The 5948-nt window shown below is 40.9% G+C and overlaps 1 long non-coding RNA gene across 1 annotated transcript in view; it reads right to left on the bottom strand.

The window, feature by feature from the left end:
- Positions 1 to 1588: 1588 nt before the first annotated feature.
- Positions 1589 to 5948, bottom strand: part of LOC109118204 — a 6177-nt gene continuing 1817 nt past the window's right edge. The window contains exons 2-3 of the long non-coding RNA XR_002025523.1: positions 4298 to 4437; positions 1589 to 1650 (exon numbers count right to left, since the gene is read on the bottom strand). This is a non-coding gene — a long non-coding RNA (uncharacterized LOC109118204). The remainder of the gene's footprint in view (positions 1651 to 4297; positions 4438 to 5948) is intronic.

Below are 5948 nucleotides of genomic sequence, written 5' to 3'. Positions count from 1 at the left end.
GTTTTCCAGTAATTTTTCCATTTGTCATTTGTTAACTTTTTATTTTCTGACTCCTTCCGATAGGTTCTCAGTTCTATAATGTTAGGGGTGTCATTTGTTTTGTTCCCTGGGGCATCCAGAACTTTTCTTGGAACATAATAAATGATCATTAAACATTAATTAATGACTAAAAATGAAAAGAACACATTGAATCAGATGGTGCCCTCCTGTAATGCCAGCACTCTGGGAGCCCGGGGCAAGAGAATTTAAAGTTTGCCCCAGCCCAGGCACTTAGTGACTTAGCAAGACCCTGTCTCAAAGTAAAAAGAAACAAAAGGAAAAAAAGGAAGGGAGGGTTTCCCCAGCTTTGAAACAACTGCACATCCTTAAAATATTTGTATAGCAGCCTAGAAACATTTATCCCTCCCCTTACCGCTGCTCTGGCCTTATGACTGGTTGCATGAGCTGCAGGTGAAGGTCCCTCAGGCAGCCCTGTGCCTTCATTCATCCTTTGTCTGAAACCCTGGGCACAGTCACATGAATGGACTTCACCAGCCTTGCCACATGGGGCTGGGTAGGTGGCATCATGCAGTACATGCATGTGGGAATTCCTCTGTAGCCCTTCTTGAGAAATTTATGTTTTTTCCAACTCCCCAAAAAATCAGTCAAGAAGCTGAGAAAAATGACAGAAAATCATTCCCCCATGAGAACTAAAGTTCAGCCATGAACATGCAGCCATTACTCATTTGAAGGCATCTACTGATGCCAATCAAAACCAAGAGCAGCAAATGCTGAAGTGCGGGGTCCAAGGTTAAGAACATTTCTAGGAACCAGGATGAGCATGGATCCTAATCCACTGAGCCACTCTTCCTTACAGTCGTGCGCTCGTGGCCCTGCTGTAATGGTGAGCCACTCTCGCATATAAGTATTATACATTTGCGTGCATAGTATATGTTATCAAGTTCTATGAGTGGACTTCTAAGAATAACAAAGTTAGAAGCAAAACAAGTTGTGACTTATTTTCTTGACTATGTGTAGTAGGTGTTTCAACCTTGCTGGAAAATCTGAATGTTACATCATTCAAATATTACCCAGTAATGTTCACTGGCATTTTCCACTATTTGAATATTTGCTAGAAGCAAATATTTTTATAGCATCTATGAAGATCTATAAATACTTTAAACTCACTATTTTTATTTATCCAACAATGTTTTTAGATATCCAGAAGAATTCCTAAGGACAAGAATATGAGGAATGCTAGAAGTATTTTGAGAACAGCTTATAATTTGAAGAATTGCAGTTTCTCATTCCCAGATCCCAAAGACTAATATCTGTGGGGACTTTGGAAACCCAACTTAGCTGACACAGAGGCTACAGCTTCTCAGTTGGAAGAGCTTCGCTGTTCCATACCCGAATGGTGAGGTCTTGTGAGGCAGCTCACAAGCCCCAGAAAGAGCAAACAAATCAGTGAGCACAAATATCTTCTATTCATGACCAGCGAGTGAACAAGTAGTCAGCAGCTGCTGGTGACAGGGTGTCTGCCCATAGAAGACCACAGTAACGGTGAGAGTGATGCTGACAACATGCATGTGCATGCCTGCACGCGTGTGTGTGTTTGTACTTTTCAGATTTCCCAGGAACACTGGCATCTCTGTTCTGTAAATGTCCCATCTGTAAAATAAGAGAGATAGAGAAGTCCTTGATTTTTTCAAACATTATTTTCAGTGAAACCCGAGCCTAGAAAAACTCCAAAGTACACCATAAAAGTAACGGTTACATTAGCTATGTGCCTGGTATGGTTCTGAGCACTGAATGCACCCTAACTCATCTTGGCTTTACCACATCTGTAGTTCTGTATGGCAGGTGAGGAGCCTGGCATGATTCCACAGGGTTTAAGTAACCCTTCCAGAGCCATGCAAGAACAGTCTGGTTCCTGAACCTGAAATTTGGTGGCAGCAAAAAGCCGCATTCCATTTGTCAACCTTCCTCTTCTTTGTCCCCACAGTGGCCTCCTGGCACCTCTGGCTCCCCAGAAGAAAGCTGGAAAACTGTGCCATGGCCCACATGACTTTCAAGCTCCTTTCTGGTTTAGGTCTAATGAAAAAAACACTGCAATACCACTGTCCATTCTTTTAGTTTGGTGCAATCTGTGAATCTATGGAGCTTTATAGCACCTCACATGAGTGCAAACTCCTCTAAGATCGACAAGGCATGGACTCTTTGCTTGTTATTTATGATCAGAAACACAGAGATCAGCTTGAGGTCATAATTCAGTTAAATGATTTCTAGGCAACCCTAGAAATCAGGTCCCCTGAGTCCTGGACCAGGTTTTTTCCTAAGGCACTTGAAAGCACTTCGTCAAGTGTGAATGCTGTACAAATAGTGATTTTTACATGTCTCTTCCAGTCTTGTAGAAAATAGCTGTTCATTAAAGACCCGTTAAATTGAATAGAAGGTTATGTCTGCTTTATGATTATAGCGTTAAAATCAGGAAGGAGCAACGGAAAATGCCACAAATTCTGATTCGGTTTACCTTTCCATTGTTGATCATTTCTTTCAAGTATGCCCTTTGCTATCCTTAGACTACCACACACAAAATCAAACAGGCACTTGCTGATTACTGTTCAGCTGACCATGAGGGTCAGAGGCCCAGAAGCGCAGTGCATGCTACAACAACCTCAGTGATTCCAAAGGTGCTGCAGGGTAGCATGGAAGCCCCACACTCGAGTGCTCGCAGTGTTGCCTCCCAGAACTACATGACGTCTCCGCTGGCACCTGCTGCTGCTCACTGAGTGCCTTTAAAATCTGCAATCTCTGTGACCCAGACATTCCAATTCTAACAAGGTCCAAATATGTGGTTACAGAGCCCGTTCATTGCAGCATTATTTCGAAAAGCAAAAACTTAGGACCAGCCTGAAAAGTCAGCAGTGGGAATTGGCTCACTATATTGTGTTCAATGTAGCCCATAGACTAGTAATTAGTGATTGGAATATTTTGTGCATAGCAAATACTGTAAGGGCATGAGATAATATTCATAATATATTTTTAAGAGGTTAAAAAAAAGCACGTAATAGGAGCTGAGGGCATAGCTCAGTGGAGAAGCATGTGCTCAGCATATGCAGGATCCTGGGTTCAATCCCCAGCACACTCCCTCCAAAATCAGGGAATATAATAATAAGTGCTGTTTGAGCACAGATATATTTTAATTCAATGTATTATATAATGTACACGTTGTATAATGAGATTGAAAGAACGTATATTAAAATTTAACAGTAGTTATTTTCAATGAGATTACAGATGGTTTTATGGTTTATCATTTTGCACAGCTCAAGTTTTATAAAAAGCACATTTATTTGTATGATGTAAAACAATAAAATTGTGTTAACATGATGCTATTCAAGAATACTTCGTAGCCCTAAAGGATGTTTATGCTGTAGGATGAATAATAGCACTAACGAGTACAGATTGTATTTAATGAGTACTATTACGTGGAGCCACTCTGCTAAATTCTTCACAACTTGCTTCCTTCAGTCTTTACAAACATCATGTAAGGAAGGCACTGTGATTTGGATTCTTTTTAGATAGGAAATCTGTGGTTCTAAGAAGTTGAGACTAAAATTGTCACACATAACATTTTGCATCAATGCAAAAACAGGTATAACTAACTCATTTGCATGTGTACAAAAGTACACACTCGTGCACATATATATACACAAATATTCTCAGTTGTTTTCTTGTGTGTGTCTGTGTGCATGTGGTGGGATAATGACTTGTTTTTTATTTCTTGGACTTAACTATATTTTTATCTTTCTTTTGAGGGGGAGTTTGAGACAGGGTCTCACGGTATAGTTGAGACTGACCTGGAACTGACTATGTAGCCCTGGCTGGTCTCGAACTCACAGTGATCCTCCTGTCTCAGCCTCCTGAGTGCTGGAATTACAGGTATGCGCCACCATGACCAACCTATATTTTTATCTTTCTAAAATGAGAATATAAACTGGCTTTTTACTTTTTAGAAAAGGTAAATATACTTTCAGATTGGAAAAGGAAGTTTGCAGGAACCCATCTCTGTACACACCTATGAAAAGCAAAGGTGGGTCCATGCTAGAGGAGGAAAATTCAAAGGAGCTCGTGTCCCAAGTCTGGAAGAGCCTCCCTGCCAATCTTTTACAGCATCCTGTAGCCTGCATCTTTCTTGTCTTCTGATCCCCTCTCCCAGAGCGCTCCTCTGCTTCCCGGCAAGGGTGCTTCATGGGGCTCCCCTAAGAGGCCCAACATCTTGTGTGGAGGCTGAGCTGAAAGCCCTCACCCAGGGTACCTGCTGCAGACTCTCATGGTCCCTTCGGGATTCTTGGTAGCCCAAGGCCTTGGACTATGCAGGCTCATATGCGAATCGTAATTCTGGCAGCAGAGACATCTCATGTAAGTCACTTCATATCCATAAGCCCAGCTCACCTGCTGTAAAACATACACACTGTTATTACTATCAGATCTGAGGGCTACAAAAAATGTATGCCAAGAACTCAGCACAATGCATGGCATGTAGTAATAAATATTACTACTTGTGTGATTATGATTACCACTGCAATTATAGCATTATGATATATGAACAATAATTTTATCAACATTTTCCATGCCTCCCTTCATTTGGCTCCCTCCTCAGGCTTGACCTTCCCAAGCCCTGATTCTTTTCCTACCCCAACATCAGTCTTCTCATTTCTCCCAGACTGTAATCAGAGTCTCACAGTCAAACTCAATGAATGACATTAATTACTATGAATATACTGAGTTAATAATGGTTCCGTGTTTGCTTTTAACAAAGATCTTCAATCCCTTAACCCCCCAAAATGGAAAATGATGGGAGTACAGGCTCCATAAGAGGGTGGCAAGGACCTGGATCCTGAGGGAATGATGGTCCCAGAGAGAGGAAGAGATCTCACAGCCTCATGCACATTTCCTTTGCCCCTTCCCGCCCTTCTCTTGAAGATTCTGAATTTCTTATGTTCATTGTCATGTTTCATAAACATTCACTTCCGTGTGTTAAGACAAACGCATATGGAGGTCTTCAAGCTGCTCTCAATAACCCAGCCTCTTTATTATGGCCACAGCCTCACTGTATACAGCACTGCCATAGTCTAAGGATCAAAAAGGGATGTTTGCTTTTGCTGAACAAATGCCCACCCAGCCACCCAAGTGGGCTGAGACATCGGTAAGGCCAGGAATGTATTTAGGGAAGGTGTGGCAATGCCAGACATACAGAAGATTATGGATTTAGTGGTTGGGAAAAACAGAGCAGAAAATAGGCTGCATTTAGTCATTGCTGCGAACTTGAAACCATAAGCCATAAATGCATTGTTAGCTCCTCAGAATGACTAACTGGGACATGAAGATCAGAAGACACCCTGTTTTCAACTCGCTGGTCTCACTGCTTGAACACCATCCTCTGATGGCTGTACTTATGACTCCAACCCTCCCAATCTGCCTTACTCCAAATAAATCATCACCAGTCTCACTGACCCAAATCCCATTTCTTACTAAACATCTTCGGTCTTTCTCTCTTGAGCCTAAATGCAAGTGCAGTAAAAAATATTATGAATCCTTTAGGGTACTTTCCACCAATTAAAAGTGGCATATTAAATTTCTGAAAACCTTTGTAATCTGCAGTATAAAATCACATTTTATGGTAGCAGATAATTTAGAATCCATAAGCTAATTAAATGAAGTGAATGACAACTGTATTCTCTAGATAAATGATATATCAATCAGAGATAATGTACAAATTTAAGGGACTGGAACCTTTGAGATAAAAAAAAAACAATGAAAAATCTGAGTAGCAAATGTTGGTCCTTTAACAGAAATCTGACTAATTGCATTAACTGCATAATGGAATTAATTGCTGGAGTCTTTCTGCCTCCAGATCTCCCTGGGACTATGGGAGTAGATTTTTTTTTTTTTTTTTTTTTTTTTTT

The sequence above is a fragment of the Fukomys damarensis genome, unplaced genomic scaffold, assembly GCF_012274545.1.
Source record: "Fukomys damarensis isolate Sample0158 unplaced genomic scaffold, DMR_v1.0_HiC HiC_scaffold_32, whole genome shotgun sequence".
In the NCBI taxonomy this organism is placed as follows: Eukaryota; Metazoa; Chordata; class Mammalia; order Rodentia; family Bathyergidae; genus Fukomys; species Fukomys damarensis.
This window is presented reverse-complemented; position numbering and strand designations above follow the sequence as displayed.